The sequence below is a fragment of the Stomoxys calcitrans genome, chromosome 2 (assembly GCF_963082655.1).
Source record: "Stomoxys calcitrans chromosome 2, idStoCalc2.1, whole genome shotgun sequence".
NCBI lineage: Eukaryota > Metazoa > Arthropoda > Insecta > Diptera > Muscidae > Stomoxys > Stomoxys calcitrans.
This window is the reverse complement of record NC_081553.1, coordinates 11550235-11568082: the sequence shown is the minus strand read 5'-3', so window position 1 is coordinate 11568082 and position 17848 is coordinate 11550235. Positions and strand designations below refer to the sequence as shown.

The window sequence follows — 17848 nt, the reverse complement described above, 5'->3', positions numbered from 1 at the left end:
GTCCGAAATGAACCACAACTTGACATTGTTCCAATAACATAGCAATTCTTTTCTTTTATCCTTAGTTTGCCTAAAAAGAGATACCTTGGCAAGAGCTCGACAAATGCGATACATGTTGGAGGGTATATAAGATTCGGCCCGGTTTTACTTGTTGTTTACGTTGTTTGCTGGTGAATTGTTGCCATCGCTGTGTATGATGTTCGGCACCGAAAATTCAGCCCGAGCAAACTTGGAAAGTTTTGAGTTGTTCACCCTAATAACGTAAAAAAAAAACAAATCCCATTACAAAACTAACCTAAAGTTTTGTCATGATAATACATGGACTGGCATAAAATTAAAAGACAAATTTGTTCTTTGATATTCTATTTACAGTGTGATGCGCGTTAATAGGGCAAAAATTAATGCCAAGACATTGCTTCCACCTAAATAAAATAATTCTTAAGGGTACATAAACTCGGCTGTACCTTAAGCTCCAGTCATTTCTATTCTCTTTCTAAAGACATCATGCGGCTTATTCTTGTGTGCTTCATTATTTTTCAAATTATTCAAATTATAACGGCTATCAATGCAAACTTGGGGAAAAAATGGTGTAAAGGGGAGGGATTAGCGGTAAATAAAAATTGATTTTATAATTCTTTGATTTTGATCCTTCTGTTTGTTTTTAGTGTAAATCAGATTCTGAATGCTGTTTGAAGAATTGCATACCATGCACTAAAATAGGTATACGAGTTTGCAAAGCTCCCAAAGATCTGTCAGAAAGAAAATATAGGGCACAGCAGATAAAAAGAGAAAAGTTGTTGCAGAAACTTGGACCCTTGGCAGCATGTGTGGGCTTGCATTAAGGTTCCTGAACGAAGGATGTATATAATAAAGAATTTTAAAATTTTATAAATGATAATTGTGGTGATTTAAAAACCTACGTTTTTGGCATTGGGTTCATCGTTGCAATGGTGGCATACATCTTCAATGCAAATTTTCCCACAAACATTTACTTCTCGTATGTCAATGAGTGCAGCCCGATCGAAATTTTAGCTCAATGATAAGAAATCTCATTTTTATAACCGAGTGCGACACTTCTTGGGAAAGAACTTTTTAGGAGGGGATAACCAGCGCAGAGCATTTTTTTGGTTGGTCGCCAGGATACAAACCCAGGTGCACGTCATCATATGCGGATATGCATATGATGAAACCTTTAGAGTTACGGCAAAATTTAGAAAAAGTGTTCAGCGGTGGTTGTCCTCTCTTAATGCTGGCAACGAAAAACTTCACCCTAAGAAGTGGCGCTATGCAGCACACCGCTCGGACTATAAAAAGGAGTTCCCTTATCATTCAGCTTAAACTTGAATCGAGCTGCAGTCATTGTGAGAAGTTTGACCTTGTTTCACCATGGGCATATTGGTGGACTGCTGTGGAGAAAAAAGTGCAACATAAGGACCATACAATAGGTTCACAGAACATGTTGTCTTGGCAGGGGCGAAGCGATGAGGACCAAGTCCACCCGGGTACTGGAGACTATTGTAGACATTCGACCAATTGACATACACATTAAGTGTGAGGCAGCCACTGCGGCTATGAGACTTAAGGCGATGAGAGATGGGATTGGGGATGGCAGCAACTCATACCATCGCGGTATAATCGAGGCGACGATAGGAAACCTGAAAGGAATGGAAGAAGTTTCCCATCGAATACCTGAGACGAACCTTAAGGTCGAGTGCGAGGCACTGCTGCCAACGGCACAGTCTTGGATTGACGGAACCCTAGTTTCGGATTAAAGCTAGAGGACAGAGTGGGCCTGGGGGTTTACATTGAGAACCCAGGAACTGAGATCTGATTTAGACTGCCTGAACATTATACGTTCTTGCAGGCGGTCCTGTATCGTACTCAATAGCCTTTGGGTATCTAGGTACCATAATCAATTTGACAAAGGTTTTGATGAAGATACATGGCGCATTAGAAATCGCTATCCACCATGCCAGTCAAAGTGTTTTGAATAACATCACACACTTGCCCAACTTTTATAAGTTCTTTGCTATGCTCTTCTTTGAATATAAAGCATTGAATATGACCTCGAGCTAGAAAATGTTCGAAAAATCAAGAAAAGGTTTTAAAGACCAAAATAAAAGAGCGCAATAGGCATGTGTATGTATATTTCGGCTTCGGAGGATTTTGGGTTGGGCGGCCTCCGTTTGTTAGTAGGTTACTTTAAGAACTTTGGATACCCAACACCTCGGGTATATATGTAACTTATGCACCCAAATTCGGCACCGACATTGAGTGGTCTAATATATATGTCTCCATTTAATTTTATAGAACAAAATATTGGACTTTTTGGCAGATGTATCCAATTATAAACCGATCTGAACCATATTAGGATCGAATCGTGAAGCTCAGAAAAGCTCACTGTTTCAAATTTCAGCGAAATCGGGTAATAAATAACGCTTTTATGGGCTTCAGTCCCCTTATGGGCAGATCGGTTTATATGACAGCTATATCTAAATATGAACCGATCTGAGCCAAATTGAAGAGGGATGTTGAAGGGCCTAACACAACTCTCTGTCGGCGAAAAAGGACAATAGATGCGTCTTTTATGGGTCCAAGACCTAAAATCGAGAGATAGATCTATATGAGAGCTATATCCAAATCTGAACCGATCAGCGCCAAATTGAAGAAGAATATCGAGTAGCCTTACACAACTCACTGTCCCAATTTTCAGCAAAATCGGATAATAAATGTGGCTTTTATGGGTCTAAATGCTTAAATCGGCGGATCGGTCTGTATGGGGGCTATATCGAGATATAGTCCGATATAGTCCATCTTCGAACTTAACCTGCCTATGGACAAAAAAAGAATCTATGCAAAGTTTCAGATCAATATCTTTATTTTTATAGACTCAACAGACATATCGACGGACGGACGGACAGACGGATGGACAAACGGACGGACAGACGGATGGACAGACGGACGGTCAGGCGGGCGGACACACGGCTGGACAGACGGACGGACACACGGACGAACAGACGGACGGACATGGCTAGATCGTCTTAGATTTTTACGCTGATCGAGAATATATATACTTTATAGGGTCGGAAATGAATGTTTCGATGTGTTGCAAATGGAATGACAAAATGAATATACCCCATCCTTCGGCTATAAAAAGGGCCATAATTTCTAACCAGACACACATAAACTATTTCAGTGCGGTGGGAATCAAACCTACGATCCCCACACTTATAAGCCGAGCGCTCTACTTACTCGGCTACCGGAGCGACCTAAAAAGCGCCTAACTCTTTTTTTCTTCAAAATTGCGTTTTTAATTAATTCTGGAAGACAAATGGCGCATGCATCTTACCTCAAAATTTTAGGTGGAGACAATTCCAAATAACAGATTTGTAAAAATTTCAAAAACAAAGTCCAAAGTCAGGTTTTATCTTTTCTTTCGAGTTGTGCCCTTTTTCATTAAACCAAAGTAATGTAACGCCCGAATTTTTAGTTTTAGAGCCTTTATGAGCCTAACTAAACCGATATTCTCAAAATTTTGCTCAATGTCTTCTTCTGCGATGTGTACAGATTTTAATTTCAGTGGGCTCAGATTTGCATATAGCTCCTATTTATTGAATATGTTCTGCTGATTTTTAATAAAATTGCAAAAATGTTGTAATTTTTCTACAGATCCTCATGGATGTTGGCACATTTATTCTCTTAATTTGGTACGATTTTTTTTTTATTACTTATCTGAAAACCTCTTCTGAAATCTAGTTGTATATTAAATCGAAGGGCCAGGAAATGTCAAAGGCGTTCCATCAATTAGAAGTTCGTGCCAAATCTCTAAACTCTGCCATTAGTTATGGATGAATTTGCACAAATTGTGTTTTGACGCGGCTTTTGTATGAATTAACATGGATTTGCATTAAACTCAGCGTTTAAAGAATACCAAATTATATCATATCGCAGTCACCATTTTAAACCTTTAAGTTTCCTATCATAATAAAAAGGATTGATTTTTGAAATCTTGAACATAACCTTTGGTTTTTGTTCGTTTGTTATATTTGTCTTTATAATCAACATGAAGTTGATATTCGTGTTCTTTATAGTAATGCAATTATTTTTAGTTGTCCTTGCAATCCCCAGTATGAGGTGCAGAGGCGAGGGTTATAACGTATTTGGCCTCACTGACTTTTTGTTTTTTTTTTTTGTTTTATTATTATATTCCTCATCATAGTGTACAAGACTTACAAAATGTTGTGGAGAAAATATTTGTGTATTCCAAGCATTGACTGACAGAATTGGAGAGTGTGGAAAACCTGTTTCTAGAAATTTCATGTCGTCTTAGAGCTGTAAAGGATATCAGAACCATAAGGCTGGGTGGAGTTATTTGAGAAAATTATTTTATAACAAAAAAATAAACATTTTTGCGGGAATGGGAGCATTATACGGGGAACTTCATCAAATACCGCGCGGTGTGACCAAATTTTGAACCCGACTTTGTGCTAAATCGTATGAAATGTGCGGGTTACAGGTTGCGAATCATACAATATTCAATGACAAATTCAATAAATGTGAATGTTCATGGGCACATTAAGGAACAGCCAACAAGAAGTAGCCCCTTTCAAATTGCTGAGTGTTATCCGATGATACAAGTTTAGGCTCTATGATAAGGGACGACCTGTTCTTGCCGGGATTTGATCCTAGGCGTTCGGCGTCCAAGGCTGACATGCTAACCCCTTTACTACGGTAACCTTCTTTTTTTTATACACGCTGTTCCAATTTTTTGTGAAATATGGTAATATAAGCGCCTAAGAAATTGATTTAAGGGATGGATTGATAGACATATCAGCTCCATTCAATAAAATGCAATTAAGGTAGATAGCAGTATAGAGCCCTTAACCCTCATAATTCCACATGTATTAAAAACAAGTAAAAGCGTGCTAAGTTCGGCCGGGCCGAATCTTATATACCCTCCACCATGGATCGCATTTGTCGAGCTCTTACCACGGTATCTCTTTTTAGGCAAACAAAGTATAAAAGAAAAGGATTGCTTTGTTATTGGAACAATATCAAATTATGGTTCATTTCGGACCGTAATTGAACTGAATCAAATTTCAGCCAAATCTAGTTAGAATTGCGCACCGGTTTATAGGGGAGCTGTATTAGGCTATAAACCGATTCATGCCATATTCAACACATCTGTTAAAGGTCATGAGAGAAGCCATTGTACAAAATTTCAGCCAAATCGGATAATACTTGCGCCCTTTAGAGGCTCAAGAAATCAAGATTCCATATCGGTTTATATGGCAGCTATATCAGGTACGATTTGATCTATTCTTAGCACAGTTGTTGAAAGTTATACAAAACACCTCATGCAAAATTTCAGCCAAATCGGATAAGAATTGCGCCCTTTGTCGGCTCAAGAAGTCAAGATCCCAGATCGGTTTATAAGACAGCTATATCAGGTTATGGACCTATTTCAACCATACTCAGTACAGTTACTGCAAGTCGTAATAAAATACCTCATGCAAAATTTCAGCCAAAGCGGATAAGAATTGCGCCCTCTAGCGGCTCAAGAAGTAAAGATCCCAGATTAGTTTATATTTCAGCTATATCAGAACGTGGACCGATATAGCCCATTTACAATCCCAAACGACCTACACTTATAAGAGGTATTCGAGCAAAATTTTAAGCGGCTAGCTTTACTCCTTTAAAAGTTAGCGTGCTTTCTACGGAGAGACGAACGGGCGGATGGATTGCTTTCTCTCCGGTGTGGACATGGCTAGTTCGACTTAAAATATCATGACGATCAAGAATATATACACTTTATGGGGCCTTAGGCGAATATTTCGAGGAGTTACAATCAGTATGACGAAATTAGTATACCCCCATCCTATGGTGGAGGGTATAAAAATCGTAATGTTGTTGCAGAATTTTCGATTTGGCAGCATTCCGAGCACTCTTCACCGTGCGGTGTGCTGTGCTGTGTATCTTGTTTACCTATCTAATTTGCTTCATGAGTATTTCAATTTATGCTGGACCCATAGGGCGTATGATCTATCAAATATGCAATTTAATATTAATCACACGCACCATAGCACATTAATTGAAAGTGAACGAAGCTCGATTTGATAAGAGTTGCTTGCATTCACAGAGTCCGATATATCAACTGCTGTCCATAAGCCAGCAAGAGAAACCTAACCAATTTCAATGCTGTATTAGTTTTGTTGTTGCATTAACTGAAATCATTGTAACATTCATCGTTGTTGTTGTTGTTATTATTGTGTGCGTACACATGTACCATCAATCTGTTTATGGTATTTTATTTACCTACATGATATGCTACTCAGCATGACAGAGAATATGAGAGAGAAGGAGAGTGTGAGAGAAGACTCTGTGTGCTTTTCTCCCTCGCATATGCATGCGAATGGATTGTGAGTGAATGACTGATAGGCTGCTGAGTGTATGAAAAAGAGAACGCCTGTGAATGGCAATGCAAACATGTGGTGTGTATGTGTGTATGCTTGTATTTATGCAACCAAGCGTATATATATATGTAAGTGTAACAACATCTCGTTGCCTGCTCATATTTGTGTAAACAAAAACATAAAGTCAACAATATGAAAATGTAATTAAGCTCCGACAGCAATGAGGTATAGAGCCAAAGTTATGGTTATTGTATTCGAATATAGCAAATGTACATATGTATGGGCTTCCAACATTTACCCACGCATCTAGGTATTGACTTGTAAATGGGAATGTGTACATCAAACATAAAACGAGTTAGTGCAAAAATAGGCGTAATTAGGGCCTTTCAAGAAAGAACAAAAAAAAAAAAAAAAATACACACAACTCTAAATAAACTTTGTGGTTTCTTCGAAAACGACCATTAATTTCTTTATTACACCCACAAAGACAGGTTCAGTTCAATTCGCTGCGCATAATGGTTTGGTGCAATTAGTGAACAAACCGACACATATCGCTTAAGTCCAAGGGCACCAAAATAATACTATTGACCTTTTTTTAACTTCACATCCTGAAAAGTATAAAGTTTACATTCTCTTGCACCTCTTGGTAACTCCGATCACTGCATTGTTTCAGCAACTTTTTCGTATTCTGCTCTTCGTACTGCTTTCTCCCCAGTCCCGAAGCGGTCAATATTTTTTTTGCGAAAAAGCATGTTGGGCTGACTTCAATGGATTCTTTCAGCATTTTTAATGGAAACTATGTTTTCTAGATGACGATATAAATGTTACTGCAGAAATGATTGAGAAGATAAAATGGAATGCGGACATTTAAGACTATAACGTCTAAATCAGACGAAAAGTTGGTTTAACCCGAGATGCTGTCAGATCGAAAGAGGTGGCATTCAGGAACTAGCGCTTGGATAAAAATGCCAATACTGAACTGCTGCGCAAGCAGGCAAAATCTTCGTGTTCCAATGTGCTTAGGCGCGAAAAATTTCTTTACGAAGAACGTCTGCGTACTAAGGTTCTTGCTTATACACAAGGAAGTAAGAGATTTTGGTTGTTCGTGAAAAGGGTAAGGGTGATTCGGTTGATAAGGCTAACCTGTTGGTGATATATTTGCAGGGAACTCTTCCCTGCCGGATACCAATCAACCACTCCCCTCAATCGAAAATGTATGTGGCGTCATGCTCCAAATATTTTTTCGAACTCGTGGAGTTAAAAGGGTTCTTGAAAATCTAGACGTAAATAAATCCCCAGGCCCGGATGGCATATCAACACTTATCTTACGCGGGTGTTCTTTGATGCTCGTTCGTCCATTACGCAACCTTTTCAATATTGCCTAACGTGCGGGAGTCTTCCCGGCGCGTAGGGTGAGGCAAACAACCAAACAACCCTGTGAACTATCGGCCACTAGCGATATGCTCCGCTCTCTCCAAGGTCATAGAGAGCTTGGTTAATCACCATCTTGTGAGGTATTTAGAGTCTAATGGCCTTCTTAGCGACCAATAGTATGGGTTCCGCAGCAATCGCTCTACGGGCGACCGCATGACACTTCTGTCGGAACGTTGTGGTCGCTCAATCCACCAGTTTGGTGAGAGTAAGGTTGTGGCTCTGGATATCTCCAAAGCATTTGAAAGGCATGGTGCACTACTATCAAAGCTTGTCGCATGTCGGAGTCGGTATTGGTTCGATTTATTTCGAGATTTCTCAGATATCGCCCTATTCGAGTCGTTATAGATGGGTTCTCATCCAATGAGCATAAATTGACCGCAGGTGTACCCCAGGGCTCTGTTCTTTCTCCTTTTCTTTTTTCTTATTTTCATCAACGATCGGTTGGGTCAGGCATCGAATCCGATCTACTCATTTGTGAATGACAGTAAGCTCTATCATTCGTACTCATTCGACCATAGGCCGAGTCTTTGAGAGATTGAGAACAAGAGGCGGGTTATGGATGATACACTCTGTCAGGATTTGCTGGTCATTTCTGAGTAAGGTTCGAATGAATCGAGAAGATTTTAATGCACGGTAGACTCAGTGCTGCTTGTTGTCACACAAACGATTCGCTGACCCATTACGATCATCTTTGTCTATCAACGGTGTGGATGATGAGCAATCAGAAACTCTTGATGTTTTGGGCATGAAAATACAAAGTGATGTCCGTTGAGCTAAACATGTATTTGAAATGTCGAAAGAAGCATTCAAGTGTTTAGAATTACCTCACTCCGTCTGATCTTCTTAACATCTACACCACTTTCATAAGGCCGAAAATGGAGTACAACTCACATGTATGGGCTGGAGCTTCAAAATCATCCCTGAAGCTAATGGAGCGTGTACAGAAGAGAGCGATGGCGTTGAATGGGGACAGGTGGTATCCCACTCTATTGCCTCCCTTGATCATCGTTGCAATGTGGGTTGTTTGGCGCTGTTCTATCGGCACATTCATGGTGTGTGTTCGTCTGATATTCGTCTTCTTATTCCTGACGTGGGGATGTATGTCAGGAATACTAGACATTCTCCCACCCACTTTGACATCCAAAGATTTAAGACTAATGTCAATAAGCACTACATCCTTTTCCCCCTCTCCAATTCCTAATTTCCTTTCGCCAATGCAATGCACTGCATTCATAGGGGACATCACCTGCGTGGTGGCTGGTAGAAAAAAAATTTGAACTTATATGATTTGAACCGTTTCTAACCCTTCAAATTTCATGCGGGACTGTTTTGTTCTCGAGAAATATAGGAATCTTCTGCCGAGATAGGTATCCATCATTGAGAAATAATTGCTTTTAGGAGGAAACCAAGTAAGGATGGGGTAAAGTCGGCCAGAATTTACCTTTTGATATTCAACATAACACTTCTTGTGCAGGCTAGGTAGTCGAAATTAAAAGTTCCTCAAATTTTAAATGAAGAATTTAAACCAAAATTCTTACAAATTGTGGGAGTCGTAGAGGAAAGCATTGATTTTGAATGGTTGAAATTTTAAAAAAAGAAAAAGCTTTCAGCAACCTTTTAAAAACTTTCAGCAGCTTTTTAAAAGCTTTCAGCTGCTTTTTAAAAGCTTTCAGCAGCTTTTTAAAAGCTTTCAGCAGCTTTTTAAAAGCTTTCAGCAGCTTTATAAAAGCTTTCAGCAGCTTTTTAAAAGCTTTCAGCAACTTTTTAAGAAAGGCTCACTGCAATTTGAATGGAATTTTGATATTCAACATCACAATTGTTATGCTGGCTAAGTCGTCGAAATTAAAATTTTCTCAAATTTGAAATGAAGAATTTCAACCAAAATTCTTACAAATTATGGGAGTTGTATTGGAAAGCTTTGATTTTGAAACTTTGATATTTTGAAAAAAGAAAAAGCTTTCAGCAATCTTTTAAAAACTTTCAGCAACCATTTAAAAGCTTTCAGCATCCTTTTAAAGCTTTCAGCAGCTTTTTAAAAGCTTTCACCAACTTTTGAAAAGCTTTCAGAAATCTTTTTAAAGCTTTCAGCAGCTTTTTAAAGGTTTTAGCAACTTTTTACGAAAGGCTCACTGGAATTCGAATGGAATTTCGGTCCCGTTTAAACCACAAAGCTATTCATTTTATGAAAAATTTTTAGTGGATATTTAATTTTTATGTCATTTTCTTTTAAACTTTTAAATTTAAGCGAAATTTTTTATGAATGATGAAATTTTGACAAATGTTCTAGGAATTGACGAAATTTTATGTCAAATTCTATATGAAGGTATGGTTTTTTGCAGATGGTTTGTTGCATGGTTTCATGGGGGAGGTACAGACTTTGTATCTATCCCCAGTTTAATGCATTCAAGGCTTTACAAACAGTTAATAAACAACTCTTATGACAAGTTTATAAAAATGAGGGCCTAGGAGAAACCGAGAAAATCTAGCTATAAGGCCTCCTCAAATCCTTCACTGTAAGAATACAAAATGACCATACATTTGACTGTAATAGAGATATTCAAATTATGGCATTGGCATATCCATAATTCGATATTTCATGGGTCATTGTTGCCATAGATGTAGATGATGTTGAGTGTGTTAATGGCATTCACAAATATTGCAACTGGACAAATAAACTGATCAATGGCAAAACAAGGAAAACAAGCAATGCAGTATCGGGTTTTCTTAAAATAATTTAGTCATTAATATATAATACTATATTTGAAATTATGAAAATGAACTAAAAATATACTAAAATTTGCATTACTTGGAAATAAACCCAATACAATCAGTAAGGAAAGACAAAAGTCGGACAAAGGCGACTATGTAATAGCCTGCACTAATGCCTGAATACGTGAATATGCATAAAATTTTGAAAAATTAATTCTCTACAGAGTTCGGTTAATTTATAATCGAGGGTACTTCAACATATCCCCCTTAATGGAATGTGCACTGGAAATTTTACATTTCACATTGCTTCAACATTGTTTCTAGTCATCGTTCGACACTCAATATGAAAGCTTTCCTAATGTGCGTTTTAGTCATACCAATTGTTTTGGTAGTTTCGGATATTTGCAAAGAATTACTCTCTGAAGTAAATCCTTTGGGCCAATTTCATAGTAGAGAATTGAATTTTTGTTTTAAAATATTTTTGTTTTATTTTCAGTGCAAGCTGGACTCGGATTGTTGCTCAACATTCTGCAAGTTTGATGGCTTATTTACTCCTAACGAAAAGGGAGAGTGTCAGATAAAAAGCGATCGCCCAAGTCTATTGGAGTGGTAAAATTTTGAAGTTTAAAAGAACATTATTTAATGTATTAAAGAAGCATATACCATATGGACATTTGATAGTAAAATCATCCTTTTTTAAAATTTCATCAAAATGGGTTCATATTTGAATGCACATAAATGTATAGACGAGCAATTTTGACTCGACTCCAACTCGGAGTCAAAGTCACATATTTTCTGAAACAAAATTTCAATGAAATTTTTCTAAAAACAAAATTTCAATGAAATTTTTTTAAAAACAAAATTTCAATGATTTTTTTAAATGGAAAATTTCAATGACGCTTTTTTATGTTTTTCTAAGGACAAAATCTCAATGAGTTTTTTTAAATACAAATTTAGGTCTGGGTCAAATTGCAGAAAGTTGTTGAAGAGAGCAACGCAACTCACTGTCCTAAATTTCGGCGAAAGCCGACAATAAATGCGGATTTCTCGATCTCTCGATATAAGGTTTTGGGTCCAAACCTTCTATCGAGAGATCGATCTATATTGCAGCTATATCCAAATCTGGACGGATCTGATCCGAATTAAAGAAGAATATTGAAGGCCCCTACATAACTCACTGCCCCAAATTTTGGCGAAATCGGACTATAAATGCGCATTTTATCGCCCCAAGACCTTAAATTGAGAGATCGGTCTCGATATCGAGAGGTCTAATAAAATGTGCTTAAGATCTTAAATCGGCAAATTGGTCTATATGGGGGCTATACCAGGATATTGTCCGATATAGGCCATCTTCAAACCTAACCTGCCAATGGACAAAAAGAAAAGGAGTTCAAGGATTAAAATTGCATTGAAATTTTGTCCTTAAAAATATTTTATTACAGAAGGTTAGGTTAGGTTAAGTTAGGTTTAAAAGAGGGTGCGTATATGAATCCGGCCCATGCCACTATGGACATACACCCAAGCCACTAATCGGCTTGTTGTGTGCTCCAAATACTAAAAAGTAACCTGGAAAAAGAAAATTTTAAATTTGGAATTCCATGCTGCTTATAAAATTCTTAATTGTTTTCCATACCATTCCCCTAAGTTGGTTCATGTCTGGTATTGTTTCCCAACCTGAGAACCGATGTCTTTTAGCCGCGAAAACCGATCAGTGACATATGAAATGCTCAGACGTTGGAGCATTTCATATGTCATTGATCGGTTTTCGCATGCCTTAATTGAAGAAACTCCAGAAAAATTTACTCAACTCCGACAGCACTGGTCACTACAGCCCAATGATTGAAAATCGGATGATATCTTTATATGGGAGTTATATTCAAATCTGAACCGATTTTAATGAAATTTGGCAGAGCTATGAGATATGAGATATGTTTAATATTTTATGTTAAGCATTTTTTCATATAATTATTTTCCTACAACAATTAGGCTCTGAAAAGCTTTGTCATAATTAGAGAGCGGATATATATGCACTTTTTGTTTATGGACAGATTTTGACCAAAATTTGTATTTAGGCATTATTTGGTGTGATGATGTGTGATGTACGAACCAAAATAGATACGTTTGGAACCTTAAATGATTTAATGGTTTGGGTTCTAAGTACTTTCGTGGGTGTGTGAATATCCTCTTTGAACCCATTTTCTTCTAATTGTATCCTATGTACCTACTAGGTCCAAATTTGTACCGGTCGCCAGATTTAGGGTCTTAGGCCTATAAAAGCCACTTTTATTATCCGATTTGGCTGAAATTTGGCACAACGAGTTGTGTTTATACCCCAGGTATTTGTGCCGATTGTTGTTCATATCGGTATATATATTAACATAGGTCTCATATAGACCGACCTTAAGGTTTTAAGTTCATAAAATCCGTATTTATTACCCGATTTGGCTGAAATTTGGCATAACGAGTTGTGTTTAGATCCCAGTTATTTGTGTCTAATATGGTTCAGATCGGTCTATATCTTAGCATAGCTCCCATATAGACCGACTTCCCGATTTAAGGTTTTAAGCCCATAAAAGCCGTATTTATTATTCGATTTGGCTGAAATTTGGTACAACGAGTTGTGTTTGGATCCCAGATATCTGTGCCTAATATTGTTCAGATCGGTTTATATCTTAGTACAGCTCCTATATAAACCGATTTCCCGATTTAAGGTTTTAAGGCCATAAAAGCTCTATTTTTTACCCGATTTGGCTGACCAAGGTCCTTTTGGGTTAAGCCGTTCACCCAATAGCTTTACCCCAAACTAACCACCAGATTCACATTTTTGAGTAATTATAAGGGAACATACAAAATAAGCTTTAATCGGTTAAGCCATCTTTGATAGCTGCCGTTTTTTAGTCAACAAATATGCAAAAGATATGCAAAATATGCAAATAATATGCCAAAATATGCAAAATATGGAAACATATGCAATATATGCAGTTTGCATAAAATATGCAAAAACTTCTTTGCGTTTTCTAAACCTACATTTGATGAAACGAATTTCTGTGTTTTCAAATTTTTTTTCCGATGTCCAAAAAATATATGCATTTGCATATGTATCCGCTCTCTATTTATAATGAAATGCCATCCTAAAAGCATGCTACAACATTTAATCTCAAACTTCTTGAGCTATGAGTATTTAAAAATATTGTAATCCACCTGTACGTATGATGAATTTTGAATTACCTTTTAATTTGAAAAGTTGGCTAACAATAAATTTAAGCGAATCTTCGGTCATCTTAAAAAAATTCAAAATAAATCCTTTCAAAACATAAATTTAACCTTCAATAGTCACAGGGACAATAAGTTGCATTTGTCTTGCTTTATGGTTTATGTTGAAACACGATAATAAATGTAATTCGCTAAAGTTTTTTCACCCCTTACATTTGCTATATTCTTTATAACCTTTCAGTTTGTGTTGAATGGCTGTGTGAGAGTTTATGTTTTTCGTGGGCTCTTCCTGTTTCCCGGGGCGAGTCAAACCCAAAGAAGAACTCTTTTCAATTGTATGTTCCATTACCGGTTCAAAGTTTTTGCTTTTATTCGGAAAAACAAGAACCAAAACAACTTTCCAACTTTATGGGAGTTCAAGCTAATGGGAGTATTTTGTGGATGTTGTGCTGTTTCTCGGTTTCGGGGTATCCCTTTCAATGCATTAAACATGGCCATTGTCACTCTCATACATAGCCCACACTCAACGTACACCCACACAACCTACAAGGTCTATAGAAAATTGTAAACACTACAGGACATACAGGAAATGAATAAAATGAAGATATGTGTGTGTGTGTGTGTTTGACTTGAAACTACCAACGGAGATGGTTGTTGTCGTTTTCATTGTTTATGGTTTTTTGTTTTTTTTTGTCCTTGCCTGTCATTTCAACGAACGTACGAACGAATGAACGGTGTGAGCCACCATTTTGACCATATATTGTCGCCATTGTTTTTTTGCTCATTTTCCGTTCTATGTTATATGGCCATTTTGGTAAAATCGCACCCATGTCTGTATAGGGGCTTGACATCGTCCACCATTTTGGGTATGTGTTTGTGCAAGAGCAAAAAGGTCATAATGATTTTTCAAGTTCATGTGAATATTGCTGATCTTTATGTGGGATTTTTTTATTGCTTTTCCGTTGCATTTTATCAATGCCATATAACGAAGAGAAGTGTTATTGTACGGGGATTTTTACTTTTAAAGCAAAAAATTTCTTGGAACGAATTTTATTTTGGTTGTAGGAGTTGGCAAAAATTATCCATTATATTCTACTTTAAGTGATTTTTCCTTAAATTGTAAAATTGCAATTTTTTAAATATTTTTTCAAAGGATTTTGATTTCATTGAATTTTTGTTGTTTTATTATTTGAAGTAAACTTTTTCAATGTCCAATTAGAGGTATGAGTGACATCACGATTTGTATTCGTAATTTTAAATACTTTTCAAGTTTTTTTTGCCTGTTAGGGCGAAGATCATTAAATTTTACAATTTTTGTTTGTTTCTCTTTCGAGACGTTTTTTCATTGCCATTATTGTTTCTCCCAAAGGGGGAGGGAGTTGAGCTAATTTGACTAAGGGAATGAACATCACAAGTAATTATGTTTTTTTTTAATGATTAGTCAAAAGAAATTGCCAGATAACAAATGGATTTGATCACAGGTAAAACATCCCTGTGTAGAAGTTTAATACCGGGCAGGGCGAGTCACCAGTACAATAGTGTTGCGCCCTAACCTCCCTTCTGTTGGACCTGCAGTTCATACAATGTTATTTTGTAGCCTTGCAATTAAATCCACAATTGGACTGAGGAGGTTTAATTTGGCTACCAAAAGCTAATCCCTTCTGTTGTTTAACATTTCTTCATGTGTCAACATTGCCTTCTACTTCTTAGTGATTTTCAAGGTTATTCTTCTTGAAGTCCAAAATACAAACAAAAAAGCGCTTAATTGGCGCAGGCCGAACATGAAAATCCACGCCCATGGATGAAAATAAACGCCTGGTGTTAGTGAGGCCACTGTGACACAGAGAGAGTCTCCCGCTCTGGAGAGAGATTCAGATTACCTGGGACTGAGACGGATTCGAGAAGGGATCTTCCCGTATGTTTGAAGAGAATGACACCTTGGTCTTCACAGATGTCCCCAAAGTGGAGTCAGGTACAGGATGGGGGGTATACTCCGAGACACTTAATATCAGTATGTCAGTGAGACTGCCAGACGAATGTACGGTCTTTTAGGTGGAGTTCTGACATAAAGCCATAATGGCGCCTCAAAAGATATTCTGGGAAGGGATTTACGGATTAATGTGGACAATATGGCGACCCTCAAGGCCTTGGGTTCAAGAACATTGAGGTCGAAGTGCGTGGTGGAATGTTTGGAACACCTAAATAGACTTCGGGATCACGATATAGTTCTAGCTGAGGATCCCGGACAGGATTATATTCCTGGAAACAAGAAGACGGGCGAATATATCAGGAATGGTTCTGCCACTGGCAACAAACCAATCGCTGGACTATCAAATGTGTCACTTGTCGAACTACTGAAAATAATAGAGATGGTGGTAAGTTCCAAGGCGGAGGCAAGTGCCAAGGCAGTGGCAAGTGCCAAGGCGGTGGCAAGTGCCAAGGCGGTGGCAAATGCCTAGACGGTGGCGAGGTGGGAGTCTTTTCATGCATGGCGAACTGCCAGGACACTCTGCCCTACCTTTGAATGGAGGAGTACGAAGGAACTACTGGCTTTTGATAAGAGATCGCTAAGTACTATTAGAGGAGCAATAACCGGGCACTGTGCGATTGGCCCAAAGGCTACGCAGATGGGAATTCCCCATAATGATTACTGCTGAAGCTGTCATGATAAGCAGGAGGAAAAGATCGAGCACTTCCTCTTCTCATGTTCGGAACTGCGTAGGCGCAGGCTTCCATCTTAGGGAGCCGGGTTTTCTCCGATCTCGTTGATCTAGCACATGTTCGTCTGGGAACTCTCCTAATTTGTGAGGATAATAAAACGGAATGGTTTCGCATGAGTGGACCATTGGTTAGCACTCATCGAATAGACACTCAGATGATCTACAGTGCTTATCGTTGAGCTTAAAATTGATTGGTGGCAAATATCTATGAACTGATGTTCGAATTGCTTTTGCAAGAACTGTATTCCCCAGAATTAGCTACCTCGGATTTGCCTGTAATGAAGAGGTGGGAGTTGCGGTTGATGATTTTTTAAGGAGACAGTTCTTGCTACAAACAGGATATTGAAGCTATCGAAAATCGATGGAAAAAATTTATCGAACTTAAAAAGATAATGTTGCGAAATGGAAAAAATAAGTATTCTAAAACTTGTTGTCCTTTTCTTTATTAAGCAGGCTATTTTTGGGACCGAGCTCATAGAATTATTCCTATTGGGTTTTGTTGAAATGTGGCCATAGTCTCTTAGAAAAATCCTAAGTATTTTTGACCCTGCATATATTATGGAACATTGACTATTAGAGCTGGTAAACTATCTTTAATAGCAGCAATCAATATTTTCGATATTAAAAGAAAATATCGATATTATCGATACAATCTTATTTTCCTATTCCTTATATTTTAAAAGAAAAAAAAAAGAGAAGACGCTATACATTTCTATTGCTAGTTAACTTTTATTACTAATAAAATTTAAACAAAAGGAACTATGTCAACGAGTACAAATGTGATAATTTCGGCCAGACCATGTTAAAATCTTTGCATGGTTTCTCTTTGTTGGCAGAAACTAAAAGATTGGTTCAGGTGTTGAGGACATTACAGAAATCATAGTGCAAAACTTCAGGACGATTGAGAAAGGGTATTATAATCGAGATGAATTCAGGATAGGATTGTTTTTTTTCAATTTTACATTGCCAATATTATTGCCAATACTATGCACTTGATTTGATGCTTTTAGGTTACCAAAAACCTGAAAAGATACCGTCTAGAGCCAAACGAAAACGTTCACTCGTGATTTTCTTCTCGTTTTTTTACTTATTCAAGAATAATCCTATAATAGCAAATTTTTTCCTGGAAATATACACTTACTTGCAAAATTTTTCAAAAAACCAAGAAAATTTTACTCTTTTTTCCCTTTCAACAATTTTTATTACGCTTTTTGTTGGTAAAGTGTTGGCATCACTGGTATCGATGGCAAAAATCTCAATTGATATTAATCTTCAATATAAAATATCGATTTTACCATCGATATTTTGCCACCTCTAGTTAGTATATGAAATGTGCCGTTGACCCTGAAAGTATGCTAC

General features: G+C 37.5%; 1 protein-coding gene and 1 long non-coding RNA gene across 3 annotated transcripts in view; one reads left to right on the top strand and one right to left on the bottom strand.

Annotated features, from left to right (window-relative positions):
- The window catches only part of LOC106082815 (uncharacterized), a 656305-nt gene that overhangs the window by 39854 nt on the left and 598603 nt on the right, over nt 1-17848 (bottom strand). The gene's annotated exons all lie outside the window — the stretch shown is intronic.
- Nucleotides 247-898, top strand: LOC106082828 (uncharacterized). The gene is made up of 3 exons (XR_001220557.1): nt 247-261; nt 373-609; nt 666-898. It is a non-coding gene; the product is annotated as an uncharacterized LOC106082828 (long non-coding RNA).